Source organism: Strix aluco, chromosome 12, assembly GCF_031877795.1.
Source record: "Strix aluco isolate bStrAlu1 chromosome 12, bStrAlu1.hap1, whole genome shotgun sequence".
NCBI classification, from domain to species: Eukaryota; Metazoa; Chordata; class Aves; order Strigiformes; family Strigidae; genus Strix; species Strix aluco.
Genome location: NC_133942.1, coordinates 9,763,224 through 9,779,762, shown reverse-complemented (window position 1 = coordinate 9,779,762; position 16,539 = coordinate 9,763,224). Strand labels below are relative to the sequence as shown.

Here is a 16,539-nt window from a genome sequence, read left to right as displayed (position 1 = left end):
AGGTTACATCATTTATCTACTTTTAAAATGATATATTTTAGTTTTTAATTCATTTAGGCTTTATTATTATTTTATATGTTTTATACATATTCATTTTTTTCCCAAAGTAAGATTTTAGACTTCTGTCTGGTCTCTGATAACTCCTTGACTGAGTGACACAAATGCCCAACTCAATCCCACAGTGCAGGAAACACTCTTCAAAATATAAATGGCAACAGATGCTGCACATTTAACTGTTCTGTAGAGAATACTGGAAAATGCAAGCTAGAAATACCAAAACAGCTTGGATTTCTACACCATGTCATTGAGTACTGCTTTATTTCTCGTAGCTTATACCAAAGAACAGTTTCTTTTGCTATTTTGTATGTTTCATGTATAAACAGTTAATTAACCACTGGATTAAGTCACAGACTTAGTATCTGTGTTTGGAAGGAAGCTTTTGTTTCTTGGTATCTAAAATGATCTCCACAATACAGCTGAGCTCTCAGCTGTGCAGTCGTTCTTAAAACCCCTCTGATAGGAGGTCTATTATCTACTGCTACATTGAAAAAAACCTTACATACTCACACCTAAAAACTCTGTTAGAAATCAACCACTATAGGCACTACAGTTGGACGACACATTATGCTCTACTGGCTTATTTTTCTGTGCTAATGAGAGGAAGGCAAAAGCAGGCATTACAGACCAGGGAAATAAAACCTCAGCACATTTGGTCAGCCTTTGAAGTTTCACTGCTTTTGTCTATTTAATCTGCTTAACCAAAGCTCCATTATAATCCAGTGCAAATACTTGAGCAGAAACATTCGCTGCCAGAAAACAGGCACTTTCCCTACTTATTTTATACAGATTCTGTACATTTCTCTCTCCGGTTTGAAATTTATTTGGTTTCTTGAGGAAAAATATAAGTATGCATACTGCCTCTTGTGAGTTTGTAAAAAGTAAGCGCTTTTTAACAGCCTTGGAATGGATGAATTGTCAAAGGACTATGACAGATCAGCTACAGTTTTCAGACTCACAGCCAGTGGAAGCATTAGGCTGACAGGCAAATAGTTGCTGCCAGCAAGATTACGGCACTAAAACACACTGCACATTTTCCATTCAACTCTAAGAAACACAGAAAAAAGCAAGATCCCAACTTGTTGATAGTAGTGAAGTTTGAACCCGCTTATTATTGCAAATTCTTAATGTACTAATCAGAATCTGATTTTGAAAAAACACATTTCAGATGTTCAGTGGCATGTTTGTTCTCCTTTATGAAAACTGACAACAGGTCTCCTAAACTATGATAAAAACAAAAGAAAACTACTGTTAATTCTTGGTATTCAGCCTAGAAATCAATATGTTGCTGAGAAATAGTATTAATACTGGGTTTATGTTATTCCACGGTATGGATTTGTTAGATCTCTGTCATTAAAGAAGGTATCCTGCTGCCGAAGGTCCTCCTACAGACAAGAATGGAAATCAGTGTTGCTGGTTTGTAAATCATGAGTTAACAACACCAAGACCCTAAACAAACAGTCATCTTTCTAATATAGCCATTAATAAACACAAGAACTAGTTGTACAAAGACCAGTTGTCCTTTGACTATCACAAGCAAACTACACTATTTGCCGAGAAATGTGCATACATGCTGCAGACATGCAGTAACTGAAGAGAAAATTTTCTCTCACCACAAGATAATTTCAGTTTGCTGCTAAATTAACATTAAATTTTATGTATTTCATTTCACATATAACCAACCATTCAATGAACAAGTACTGGGCCTGAATTTCAGGCTGTACCAAAACAGAGCCTGCATCCCTCTTTCACTGCAGCTTCACGCAAGGGCAGCAGGTGGGCACTGGACCAATACACCTCTGGTGAAAAGCCAGGGTGGGAATCAACACAGATGAGCAAAGCCACTGGAAACATCATACTGCAAACTCTTATACACTATTGTGCCACCGGAAGCTGTGAATTTCAGTTGTCATATACCTCTGCAGGAGAGCAGTGGTATTTAGTATCTGTGAAAGGTCATAATGATAAAACTACCACCAAAGGAAGTGAAAGAATTTGGGGGGTGACAAAGGAGGGCAGGGATGAGAGTCGTAGTGTCATTGGAGCATATCCAAAGCCCACACTCAGCCAGACCTAAAGCCAATGTAGTCAGCTCTCTCAACTGCCATGATCTCCAAAGAGAGATGCTCCATGCAACTGGGACACATGTCTCTGCTGGACGGCTTAGCGTGCTTGACTTGCTCACAGGACAGGATGGGGCTTTGGCCTTATCTTGCAACTAGAGAGCACCCATTGTAGGACAGCTCTTTGGCACCTGGAGCCCTACGAAAGAGCACACGCTCCCCAGCTGCTGAGCTCCAGTGAGGCTTTGCCTGTACCAGGCACAGCTGGTCAGCAGACAAGTGGGCATGAAAACAGCAGTGTTTGGTGCATGAAGCCAGGTACAGGGATCAGGCTCAGCAGACAGTGCCTGGCACACAGATGCAATGGGGGAGTAGGCACGGGACCAAATGAATGTATGCCATGCATAATACAGGGCTTGACAAAGCTGTTCAGGCTAAATCAAGCACAGAATAATACAAAAATGGAGTTGGCTGGGCAGCAGGCCTCACATCTATGGAATAATACAAATTACTTTCACCAACATCTTGTTAAGATGTGGATTGATTATTGTAATTTATGGAAACAGTCAGCTGTGACTCTGTTCACACCATCTTACCAACATTTCTTGGTAATGCTCCTTTAGCTTGCGGTATGCTGCAAAAGGTGCTATCGCCGGGGAAGTCAAATCTCAACTGTGTTATACACAATTACTTAATCAGAATGCTCTACAGAATTAAACTGGGATATTTATGCCAGATTTGAGCAAAGAGATCTTTGCTTTGATGAGATTGTGAGAGAAAGACGTGATCTGGAGGTGGAACACCTCACCGTGAAAACAAGCGCACAGACTTTTGTAAATGCCATGTAGGTAATCACATTCGGTTGCTGTTACTTGAGAGAAAACAAGTAAGAACTCTGCCCAATAAACAACTGGCAGAAATAAGAAAACAAATCATTTTATCAGCAGAATCCCTGATATCTAGAACTCAAAAACAGATACTAGAAAGATTTCTATTTTGTGCTGCCTTCAAATGCGACATCCCAATTACGCTATCCTTCATGCTGCTTCACTTTGAAGGAAGAGTTTTTCCAAGTGCCCAACTAATCAATCATTCAGGTGATTAGTTCTACCCAGAACAACTGTGCTCCCAATAATAGTGTTCTTGCTTGGAGAAAAATACTCCAAAGTACGTAACAAATGTCAATAGCCAATTTTGTAGCCACTCATGAACTGGTAAGATTTTACTGAAACATTGTTCATTGCTAAGAAATACCAGGCACAAAACCATAATGCTATTTTAAATTTGTGTTATGTCACTAGGGAGCCAGAGCCATGAACAATGTCCCCAACTACAGAACACAGTGACAGCTTGTGAATCTAAAATTTCCAAACCCTTAGTCTGCATGGGTTACATCAAAGAACAGTTTTGGCAATTGTTAGAATATGAAGTACAAAACTATTCAACAGAAAGGGGATCTCTTATATTGTTTGCTAATAAGTATAGCATCAAGAAGTTGTAAGATTTTTTCAAATACAAGATTATTTCCTCAAGACAATTTTTATTCTCATCCCACTGTATTTTTCATATGGTTCTATTTGAACCCATGCTCTTGTAGCAACCGTGTCAGGGAACCATTTGCTCTGTGGTTGAGACTAGCACACAAACAGGCAGGATGGCAGAGACGGTAAGCAATGTTGTTATTTCAAATTGAGGCCAGACATCACTCCTGCTGATGATGTGGAAACTCTAAGTAGTGCTACACTGCACACAGAGCTGTAATGAGCTTTCATGCCTTCATTATGTTGTGTGTTGCTGGCCTGCTGGTGAGGCACACAGCAAACATCTGCTGAAATGAGATGAATAATTTTCTCTCCACATTCACTAACTTAGGGACACAGTCTACAAAAGGAAGTAACATGATCTCTTTTCAAAGTTAACACAATTGTGCTGCATCTCTTAGAGATACACTGCTCTCCCCCAGAGCCTTAGAGATGTTCACATCAACACGACAGCAGACCTGGCTTGCTCTGACATGGTTGGATGTACCCAGCTCCAGCACAAAGTCCATGGAGGCACATTAGTAAAGTGTGTTGGATGAGCTCAGACACCCTACTGAGAGGCAGGCACAGCTGCTTGGGCACAGCTCAGCATTAATGTAACTATGCACTAACACAACTAAAATAAAGCAACTAAACAGCCATTTAGAGCATACTGCAGGACAGCTTGCTCAGTGCTTGCCTGCAGAGAACATACCTTGTGTAGTTGCACAATGGAGAATTTTTTTTTTGCGTGGAACACAAAGAAACTCAGTGACCAGGTTACATACCACATCTACCACACTTTAAGGTAACAAAAGCCATTCCTGAAACAGCTCAGTCCCATCCCTTACTGTATCAAATTTCAGGGAAGAGATTTTCTAAGAAATGTTAACAATAATGTATAATCTCCATTTGTTCCCTATTCCAGTTCTGTTATTACCTTGCCAAATCCTCCTCTTGCCTTCAGCCCTTCTGTTCTAGATGCTAGGGAGATGAGGAACACAAATATATCTCTGTACTTAGCCTCCTTTCTGAGATCTGTTTTGGATTTTTTTCCCCCAAAAAATCTTCAGCCTGCACATGCTCCATATAGCCAGTTTTACTCCAAGATCTTAATGAGTGGCAGAGTTATAGCAAACACAGGCCAAGACGTTAGGATGGGAGGTGTTGAAAAACTTTATCTATGGGTAGTGAAGCCACCCCTGCCTACAAATAACCATTCTCAAGAGGCCCAGTATAGCAGAGTGGATGAGCAGGGATAAACAGCAAGCAGCCTCTAACATGATGCTAGCAAAGTAGCCTGGTAATTACTAATTTCTTCTATGAGATAATTTGCTAATAATTCTTATTTGAAGATATAAGATGGCCCTGGTATCTAGCTCTGACAAGGCTCAGGAATTATTTTTGCACTGTAACAATTACCTGCCCTTTCTATCATTAAGAGTCTCTGCTAGATATGGTTTTAAAGGAAGCCAGGATGCTTCCAGATTATATGCATGTGTGATATTTCTCTTAAACTACTCTTAACTATGAGCTTTTAATACAGGCTATTCTGACCCGAAATAGAAAAATGCTACTACAGTGAAAACCCATTTGATTCAACACCCTCAACAGAAGATCTTCCTTTGTGAAATTCATCAATACTTATGAAATCATAACCAACATAACAAGGTACTTCCCTCATTACAAAACTAAGCCTATGAATAGTTCTAACTAAAACTACCCACATGCTTAATTCTCCTGGTTATTTGCATTTTAGAAAATGGTGTCAAGAGATGTTAATTATGCATGCAAAAAAAGACTAACCTGCACTTAATGAAGCAGATGCAAAAACCATTGAATTGGACTAGAATATTGCTTCTATCTGAGAGAGATCTGGGTCATCCAAGTTCACATTATGAAGAATAATGGCTATTAGAGTAGAAATTATCAAAAATATGCTGTTTGGAAAAGGAGTTAAAAATATAAGCACTTGTTTGATGTAACAGGTTACAAGTTACTACTTCAGAGATAACTTCTATAAAACTTCTGATAAGCCAGTTAAACATGCTGATTTTTCATCCATGATGTAATAGTATGGTTTGAGACCTTATAATAATTTTTCTTTAAGGAACAGGGCAAACCATGAATGAAAAGCATTTTAAGAGAATGACTAAATGTTGTGTGAGATATTACTTATCTATGAGAGTTTGTTATAAATGTACAGTTCTAATTTGTACTACTTGAAGTTCAGAGTGCACTAAACAGGTAGGCTTGGAGAATTTAGTATATTGACATTTTCAAAATGTGACGAAAGAAGCCACTATTTAAGGCATACTGCTAGGCATGTTAATAAAACACACTTTAAAATTACTACAAAGTAGAATTTCTATATTCACAATATAATGCAATATATGCATATCTCAGAATTCTCTAAAATCTGGAGATGCTGAACAAATACATATTTTGAGAAAAGATAACATATTTTCTTCTCTCTTTGACTTTCTGTAAATGTGCACTCTTTTTGCAAATATATATGTAAAATACTAGTTAGCCAATCTGACTCTTAAGAAATTAACATCACTTTGCAGTACATACAGTTTTCCTGAAAGCAAGATTCTCCAAGTAGAATTCTGTTAAATAGTTTGAGCGGTTGAAAATTTGCAGCTTGCTGTGGCTAATTTTACACTCAGTAAAGCAATTATTTTCCAGGCATTAGCTAATACATAAGCTTTAACAGAATATGCCACAATCAGCCACATTTTATACCCTGCTGCTTTCTGTCATTTTCAAAAAAAGAAAGAATTTCCAGCTGATTTTAACTGTTGGGCTGCAGGGTCTGCACAAAATTATACCTTATAATCTTTTAGAAATCGTTATGAAAGCATTGGAACTCAAGGGTTAAATTATTTCCTGGAGACACTAAATATTATTAAAACATTTATTAAAACATCGTATTATATATACTTGAGAGTTGCCAACGTTTATTGGAAACTTCTGAAAACTTCAGTACTTCAGGACTGACATAATTAAAAGGGTGATGGCAATGGGAAATTTCAAATGAGTTTATAGATAAAAACAGTTTTCAGAAAATTTTGTCAATCTTCTTTTCAGTCCTTATGCATATAAAACCCTTGAAGCTGTGAGTGAAAAGAATTAATAAGTGCCACAGAACCAGAAAACAGTATCTCCAGCAATGTTCCTGGACTTTTTTCCCATGGTGTGCAACACATTGTTCTCTAAAAAGAGAGAAGAATACATCTAACTTCAACAGATCATAATACAGTCCAGGAAACAGCACACAGGAAATACTCTGCCTATACTGATATACAGTATAATTTACAGTTGTCAAATATTATCTATAACTCATTAACATATTTGGCTTTAAAATGTTAGCTGCAGTCTACCGTTTGAATTAAAATGGTAGTGGGGAAAAATTATTAAGAAAGGTTTCAGTTTACTGGATTTAATCCGTTATCAAAAATGGGGATGAAAAATTTTAAAGCCTGAATTAGGGGAGTTAAGGGAGACTTGAACAGGCCAGAAGCTGTGTTCATGGCTGTCTCTGGCTTGGTAGGGGAGTACAAGGATATGCCCTCTTGGAGCTACTGTTACTCTGAGATGTCCCTCCTCAAGACCCCACCCGCACTACAGCAGAAGGTGTAGGAATGACAGAAGAGTGGAAGGGAGCATCATTCTTTGGAATTGTGATTTGAAGAGCTAGAGGGTAGGTAACAAAGGCCAAAACTGAGCTTCCTTGGCTTCCCAATCATTTGAAAGATTGGTACATGAATACTCAGGGATCACATGTAGGTTGGATCTTGGTGAGGGAGTTCTCTCATCTCAGAGCCCAATATGCTTTATGGCAGAAATGCATTACTTCAAATGACAACAGCAGCATTGTTGATATAAATGGGATGGGGGCTGCTGATGTTTGTTATAAGTCTTTCACTGGGGAAACCCCCTTTATTGGCAACCCTCACTGGGGTAAGGAAAATCACCATAAATTATGCCCCTTTCTGTTCTAAGACTTCTATAATACCTCACCTACTATCGGACCTTGATAAACTCAATTGGAAACAAACACACACAGAAAGAGGCTTGCTTATCAGAAGGCTTGTTGCCAAAAGCGAACTTTGGAAAGTATTACTCGCTAATTTTGAAAACTGAAAACAACCCCAAAACAAAGCAAAGTCCCAACCTGCAGAACAAAAAAACCCCCTCAGAACTCCATCCCCATTTACTGCAGAGGTAGCTCTAAACTAGCGTTCAAATGTGTAAGATATATTTTCACCTAATCTCTCTTTGCCAGCATTTCTACATCTTATTATAGTCGTACCCAAGCAATGTTCTAATTTTTGAAATGTTTCAAGACACATTTTTGGACTTGAAAACTCATTTTGTCTTCTTGCAATTAGTACCTCAGGTTTCCCGTCTTTCAAAATAAATGAGAAATCTAGAAAGTAGTCTAATCAGAATACTGTAATTTTAACTGAATTATCTTTCTCCAATCAATCGTAGGTCACTATACAGCTCTTCAGCGCAAATTTCAATTATGCGTATCGATGCTAAAAAAGGTAGCAAACCAGAAGATGATCAGGAATGAAACAAAAAATAATTTAAAATCATGTCCTACCTGCTTGTCACTGGAAGTGTTTCAGAGTTTGGAAAGATGAATTACATCTAGAATAAATAAATTGCATTTAACTCTGAGCTTCTGTCCCATCTGTTTATTGTTCAGACTTCTCATTCATCTTACTGTTAGGACTTTTCAGTCTCTCTGAAGTTCATGAGAATTCCCAAGGAGATGGGTTTCCACCACTTTAAGAAGAGAATCTCATATGATAAGCATGTGAGCAGCTTCTTTGTTCAAACCAATCTCATGACTCCCTTTGAAGGTAATCCTTTAGAAGTCTCATGACCCATCTCCCTGCCCAGAGGGTATTTTCATCTCATGGTGGAACAAGGCACAACAAATCTACTTTGATAGTGCCCAAATCTCCAATTTGTTAAACCTCCTTTCCTCTCTTCAAACAGTGGATGTACTTGCTGTAAAAGTGCCGGCACTGCAGAAAGGCTAAAGCAGGAGCTGAAACTTTTAATTTGAAGTATCCCCTCCCTTCTGCTAAAATATCAACGTTATTTGCATAATTGAGACAATTGGACATAATAGTCCTTTCAGGGGTCCTCATTAGATGTACAGCTCTACATTCTTTGAAAAGAAGAAAAAAGGAGGTCATACAGCATTAATTATATCTAATCCTTTTTAGAACAATTTGAAGTTGGGCAAAATGCTGTACTAAAACAGCTGAAGTCGTAAATAAGCCATTCATTTTGTAACTTTACATATCACATGCATTTTCATACCCTGTTGCTTTTGTCAATTTAATTTATTCCTTTGCTGCAAAGGGCTTCTTTTGCATCTTTTCATACTTTAAAATTACCAATACCAAAGGACACAGTATGTTGCAGGCAGTTCTTTTTTCTGCTCTAACTTTGAAATACCTACCTTGTCTTGCTGTGCCAGGTGCCAACATAACACAATAGATGACATCTAGAATCACATCTAAGGATCACACTACCTAGAGCTAAAGATAGCCTAACTCCCTGCTTCTGCAGCACTGCACTGTGCAGGCAAGTAGCCTGCTAGACTCTAATCTTGTTTCACTGTTCCTGTATCTGATCTCCAATGTATTGAACATATACCCATTTGTGATTGGCAAAGAAATACTTTACAGACATCATTTCAACTTCTGTCCAGCCCTAAATGCCAAAGCATGCAGCTGAAATAGCTTTGTTTTAGAACCAGACCCTGCTCTTCTTAATGAGACAAAGTTCCTGCTGACTTCATGAGAAACAGCAATGGGTTATGGAAGAATTAGACATGCCTCTGGAAAACTACAATGCCAAACAAGTTTTGGACTTTGTTTCTGTTTGAGGAAATGGTAAATTCTGAAGCAAGCAAGATACTAGTAAGTGAGCACAAAGTCAAAGAAAAGTAAGCAACTATGTCAGTTGTGGGGCACAGCACTCTGTTAATAATGGAAATACAGAGCATTCCTTCATGTAGCGAATTTTTTACTTGAAGCCTTCATCCAAAGTTCACTAAATTTAATGAGAGACTTTCTATCTACTGTATTCAACAGACACTGAAACATATCACAGGTGTACTCCGCAGTTGCATAAATTTCTTTTTCTGTGCTTTCAAAATCATGTTGCTAGTTCTGACCTCTGAAATCACATCAAGCTTAAGTTCCAGTTGTTGCAGAAGCTGTCTGATATCCTGTTCAAGCAAAGGGATTGTCTCAAAGCCACTACCCACCATTCTTGAAAGCTGAGCATAGAAATGGAGGACATACGATAAAGTCAACAGATGTTTCTTTTTCCAGTGAAAACCAGATTTCTGACATAGTGGCCTTTATGGATGCCTCTGCTGTCTGGAACATGGTGTACTCTGTGAGCTAGAAGAGATAGACCTATTGGACAAACTGCAAGAAATATTATCAAATACATAAGCCAGAAAATATATTTTTTTAAAAAAAGTGATTTGGGCACTTAACTCCCTTCTGAAAATGGAACTCAGACATGCAGTGTGGTACGTTTCCCTGGATAGGTTCTCTACAGCAACATAAGTTAAAAAGGAATTAATTCCTTTTTGCTCATGAATGAGTTTTCCTTGGCCATCCATTATGCAAGAATGCAGGTTGTATCTACAGTACCTGCATTTGGAAGACAGGATACAGTTTAGGAATCAATATTGGGAACATCATGCCTCTGTGTTTTGTTCTTCCATTTGTTAGCTCAAACTGCGATGATAGAAATGTACACCTGAGATAGAACAGTATTTTTTAAAATCAAATGCAAATTTTTCTCACTCTTCCCTTAACGGAAATTTCATAGGCATGCAAGTCTGCCAGCATATTCCTTCTACAACACCGTAACTGCTCTGGCACCTCAGTTTAAGTAATGAGACTGATGAAAGATAACCAAGCCATGTGCATCTACCCAAAAGGAAAAAAAATTGTAGCTGTCAAAGTGTTCTGTTTAAGGTGACTGAGATCAAAGCCCCCCTCTACAAGCAGTAAGAACATTTTCCTCACTTGCTATTGCAAATAAAGAACAAGTTTTGAAAATTTTGAAAACCACAAATTTCAGACTGGGTGTTTTAAGCAAAGCCAAAGTTTGTCAGGATGCCTACACTCCAATGAGAATGTTCTGAATAGTAGTTCAGATATCAGAAGATAGCATTCTATATATATAAAAATATAATAACAATGATAATGATAATAGTAATGTAGGAATTAAATAGCATGTTTTGAGGGTGGGGTGGGGCAGGAAACAGCCTTGTAAAAAGCAAAGGGACTTACACACATTGTGTGTAAAATAAACCTTAACCAAGTTGGCTAAAAACCTAATAAACATGCACTTCTGATGTCAAGGGCAAACAACCTACTGTCTGCTGTGCTTACTGTCTGAAATGCCTATGACAAAATTCTGCATGGTAAGAGGAAGAAATCACTGGCATTTAATGCCAAATATATAATTCTGTCAAGTTCAGCCAAAGTGCTCATTCAGAGTTCAAAGGAATAACACACATGAGTGAAAAAAATTACATTCTCAGAGAAAATGCCACCACACAAAAGATAGTTTTCATGGATGTCTGCACTTATACTATGGGAAGGCTCACAGCACTTGGAGTTTGTTTTGTGACATGGCTTGATATAAATGCACTGTGAAGGAAAGGGATAAAGATATGCATCTCTCTGCTGCCCTCACCATGACTGTCTCAGAAAAAAAATTCCCTTGGTTTCCAATGGTACTCAGTACTTGCATGCTTTCAGGGAGTAAGCAGGAATGAAGAACTGATGAATTTGGTTTTATCAAGTTAAACAATATCTTCACATACAATATAGAGGCATTAGTCCATGCCAAAAAAAGCTTTATTTACATACCTCACTGTCAACACATGCCCTTATTACTCCCACCGCCAAAATAAAATACACTCAATTCACTGATAGCAAACAACTTCTTTCTCTTCAAAAAGTAACATGTTCTTATGCTTTTATTACAACTGCTGCAAATCTAATACCTGGGTAATGAGTTATATTTATGTATGATAATTGGAAACTCAGTAAATATAACTTTTTCCAAGTGATAAGTTTTCACTGGCATGTTTGATAGCTCACTTACTGAATGCAGCTAATAGCCTTTTCTTAACAAAAAGATAAAATACATTACATTCTGATCCGATCTGATGCATTTCCTGGTCTCTCCCAAATGTGTCTATATCAGTGAAATCAATACAAAGACAGACAACATATAATTTCTTTTCAGATACTTACTGGTTTTGAAACTACTCCCCTAATAAAAGCAAATTAATTTGCCCAGTAGAAAGGAAATATTTCCCGTTCATTTTCTTCTTCTGCACTGTTTATGTAGCATTCTCTAAGATTTAGCAAGCCAATGTCATGTAGAGCCTAGTGCATTCATATATCAAAAGTAAAATTTATGGATAGCAAATGTGGGAGCTGAACCATGAAATGACAAAATGCAGTGCAAAAAGATGCAATATTTTAGGTTTTTTCTCCAAAACTACAAGTAAAATTGTACATGAGTAAGAACTGAGCTAGACTACATGTAAGATGTCTAGGGAATATACCGTAATCTTCCTCACAGTCGTTATCAGACCAAATCCAAATTTGAAATGTCCCAGTAACTATAAATGGGAATGTCATAAAGAAATGAACAATCATTACAATGTGATGTAATTAAGAAAATGTGGAAGAAGGGGTGGTGGGGGAACCACAAAAACCAGTACGAAAATCCCCTTGGGACCTGAGTTTCAGCATTTGAGAGGAACCGAATGCTACTTACAAGCCAAGCCTGTTATCACATAACCAAGACAAACTGCAGCTCAAAGAATCACTTATTTTTTCATAGCTGTATTAAATCTTGAACCAATGACTAGGACTTCACAGAATGCAACACTACTGAGCTGCTGAAACTTGTGATGAGCATTAATACAGATGTCACGGATATGGATGTCAAAACAGATAAGAAATGACGCGACAGCATCTGCCTGTGAGGAAAAATAAGCTAGCCGAGACTCAGTCAGGAATGGCTAAAGATGAAAGGCTGGATTGCTTATGACAAGCTTGTTCTCATGAAAGTGGAATAGCGTTATTTATGCATAACCATCCAAATAATACTGTTTTGTAGCAGCAAAATTCATGACCATTCACTGCAATGCTTTGATTGGCCACAGACTGAATGCGTGAACTAGATTCAAAGTATCTCTGCCTCTGGTTATTCTCCTTTTTGCTTGGAGGTAGCAGTTAGCATTTGGTCCAGATATATATGTACCTGAGCACAAATGAAACGCTTACATGAAATGATTTGGTAAGCTCAAACAAAGCACTGAAGTCAGTGACAAAACACCCAAGGCAGAACCACATTCGCACCAAAAGCGACTATAATTTTTGTTCCGGAGTCTTTTCCCCTTCCGAGCCCAAGGTCTCACTGCAACACAGAACGTGATGGTGAGGTGGCTGCGGTACAGAGAAGGTAGGGCTCTCACCTACTTTACTGCACTGTGGGCTAAAACAAAGCACTGACTGTAACCTCTAGAGCTCCAATAAAACCTGGAGTTGCTTTTTGGGTTTTATGAACTCAAAGAAGAAATAGTTTGATAACAAAATGATCATAAATCCTCTTACTACCAGTGAAGAATTATCCAGGCATTCTAGGTGTTGAACAGCTAATATAAACAACAACTCAAAAGCCTTAAAGTACAATTAGCAGTATAGTCCATGAACAGAAGTGGTGAGAAATGGCTTAGTTCCCAATCTGATTCCTATAAAGTAAGCTACATTTATTGAAATGTGATAATCTCTGCACAAAATGGGTTTGGAAGTTCAATGGAATTATCTGTCTAGTTTGAAGTACAGGCTATTATCCCCAGCAAATTTATTATGACCTTAAGTAGGATCTGATGAAACCGTCCAGTGCAGCAGCAGTAAAAAATACATTCCTCTCGCTCCCTCCTTTGTATAAAAATTCCCAATCTGCAATCCACTGAAAACACCGAGTTCCTGTAAAAAAATATATTGCTTCTTACACAGGGAATGAGTGCTTTTAGGTGGACAGGATTGTAAAACATATGTGATGGTTTCTTTCAACTTTGGTATGTTATCACTGCAGTTCTTCTCTGGATGATATACATGTCACTAAGTAAAGTAATTGCCTTTACTGCCCAGGTTCATCTCTGAACTCATCTGCAGCATTCCTCTAGTTCTGTCAAGTGGTTAGAATTTGAAAGAGTATTTTTAAAACAGAACAGAGGAAAATCAACACAGCTTTTTTTAATCTGGTGCTAATGCAAGAAAGGCTGTTCCATCCTGTGAGAAGTGCGAGGGAAATCAGTTATTTTTGGCAAGATTTCACCCACTGATAAGTGTTTTTGTAATTCAGTCAAGTGCCATAAGTACTACTCCTCCCTCATGGAAACGCTTTTAAACTTCACATAGCAACAGTGGCAATTGTATGTTTCATAATTCTCCCTCCCCCATTTTCTCTGTGTTTGAAGAGGCTTTGTACAGAAAAAACAGCAACGAACTGTGTGTTCTGCTTAAGCACAACTGACATCAAAGATGAGCTGTAACAAAGAAGAAGAAAGTGCTGATCGCTCAGAGCAGCAACATACCAATACCACCCATGCCACCCCCTCCACAGGGAAATGAGCGCTTGATTCCTCTCCTATCTGGACTGCTCACATCTAGGCTTTAACACAAGGGCATTTGCTTAAATCATGGAACATTTGAATAGAAATCTACTGTCATAAATGCAGGTCCTGCTGATCAATACATGGGTTAAGATAAATTAAAATCACAGCAAGTTGCTGAAACAGTATGAGGCACTGCAGCTTTCAGCTTTGTCAAGCACATTATGTTCCCCCCAGTAATTAAAACAGAAATGCCAGCAAGCAGCAAATACTCTTGTTAGAGAGATTCTGAAGTTATTAATTCTTCTAAGAATTATTTGGGGGGGGGGGCGGCGAGGGGGATGGAATATTTCTAAATCTTATTTAGTTTCAGTAATCTTCAGCTGCACAACTGCTAAAAAAGTATTTAGGAATTTTCTCCCTAGTGTATTTAGTTTTACATTTTTATGCAAATATTTTCTCTGCTAACAAGTGTGGTAGTGGCTGAACAAATGCAACTGTATCTGAATAAATGTTCAGTTTCATTATATGCCATGAGACATACGTGCATAATTCACCCTTTAAACTTGCATTTCCAACCTTCTCCTCAGACTAGCACTCAGATAAAAGAAAAACATAGGTTACAATACCACTATTTCACCTTGAAAAGTCATAGAGTTTGCAAGTCAGCATGAAAATTTATATAGACGATCTTCTGTCTTTCTATTCAAGACATTCTCATCAAGTCTCCTTGATAGAGGAAAGCATGTGTTTCAAATATGGCAGCCCCAAGCTTTATTATTTCCTTCTAGAGAGGCTGTGGTAACAACGTACTTTGTGATTCTGTACACCATCAACAGGTACCTAAGCACAGAGTAGCAACCTAAGCTTAACCCTTACTGCCATTCTAAGCACGTATTAATATGCTGAGCTTAAGCTTTACTACCAGTCTGCCACAGAGCTGTGCAGGAGAAACTATAGCCTCGTGCACCATCACAAAAGTAGTTGGAGAGGAGCTGTAGTTGGTGGCAAACAGAGCAGCAGTGTAAGCTCCAAGCTGCTTCAGCACACAGGTTTAACTGCAAATATTTACAAGGATAGAGTCCAATCAGCTGAGGTTTGTTGGAAAATAACCTGTGCCTCACTAATGCTCTAAAATGCAAACTGTGGGTTACTTTTTTGTTTCTGATTTGATAGTTATATAACATTACAGCACCGACTAATAGATTTACCTGCTGTACAGGCACAGTACAATAATTATTTTCTTGACAGGTGCTAATCTTAAAAATTGGAACTGGAACCACAACAACTGAGAGTAATATGGAAACTGAACTGCTTTCCAGCAAAGGAATAGGTCTCATCTTGTAAAGCATCTCTCTAACATCAGAGATGATCTTTTAATACCAGAAACAGTAAGTGTACTACCCTGCTCCAGACCTCTCAGCTCCATTTCATTACAAATACAGATTTCTCACATTTTCATTGGCTGCTGCTTACTAGGCATGTTTCTGAGGTTAGAAGAAATAGTGGCAGGAACCCACATGATCTTTAATATGGGAATAGAACAGAATTCCCTTCCAGGCCTTCAGAAATGATGCTTACTATGATAAAGGACACCTCCACGAAAACAAAAATTGCCATGGGTTGGCTGAGGGAGAAGAAGGGCAACATCTGTTTCCACACAAGAAGGAAAAAAACCCAACTGCTTGCTAATATGTCCAGCTTCACTAAAAATATGTAGTACCCATGTGTTAGGTTTGTGATGATCAAGAGCCAACACATGGAAAAAGGAAGCTGATGAAGTTGCATCCTTTGGATATGGCTTCTCAGTGCCTCTTTATTCCATCATCATCATCACCAACAGTGCCTCTTTCTGCACAGCGATTTCTGCAGAACCATGACTCTCATAGCTTCACACCTCTGACTACAGGGCTGCAGCCCAGCCCCATTTTAAGTCTCCTTCTTTTGACTCAACATTAAAAGGCAACAGTGAGTACAGTAAGTACTTTCTCATATTACTCATTAAAAAGTCATACTGAGACTGGCAGTCATATTCCTCCATACTTATCTTTCTGAGTAACTGCACTTCTTAATACACCTGAGCAGCAGAAATGCCTGAGGTGGTCCAGTAAGCCACAGGACAAACAACTGGAAATGAAGGTCGATGTGAAAACCAGTCTTTACTCATAATTTTGGAGAGCCATTGGGAAAGCTGAAAGGA

At 38.3% G+C, this 16,539-nt stretch overlaps 1 protein-coding gene across 10 annotated transcripts in view; it reads right to left on the bottom strand.

The window, feature by feature from the left end:
- TRPM1 (transient receptor potential cation channel subfamily M member 1) overlaps positions 1 to 16,539 on the bottom strand; it is a 109,588-nt gene that overhangs the window by 51,557 nt on the left and 41,492 nt on the right. The window contains exon 1 of one of the 10 annotated variants that reach the window (XM_074837225.1): positions 8,256 to 8,422. The exons of the other annotated variants lie outside the window; for them this stretch is intronic. The gene's annotated coding sequence lies outside the window, so the exon portion shown is untranslated. Of the gene's footprint in view, positions 1 to 8,255; positions 8,423 to 16,539 lie in introns of those variants that run through there. 10 annotated transcript variants of the gene reach the window in all.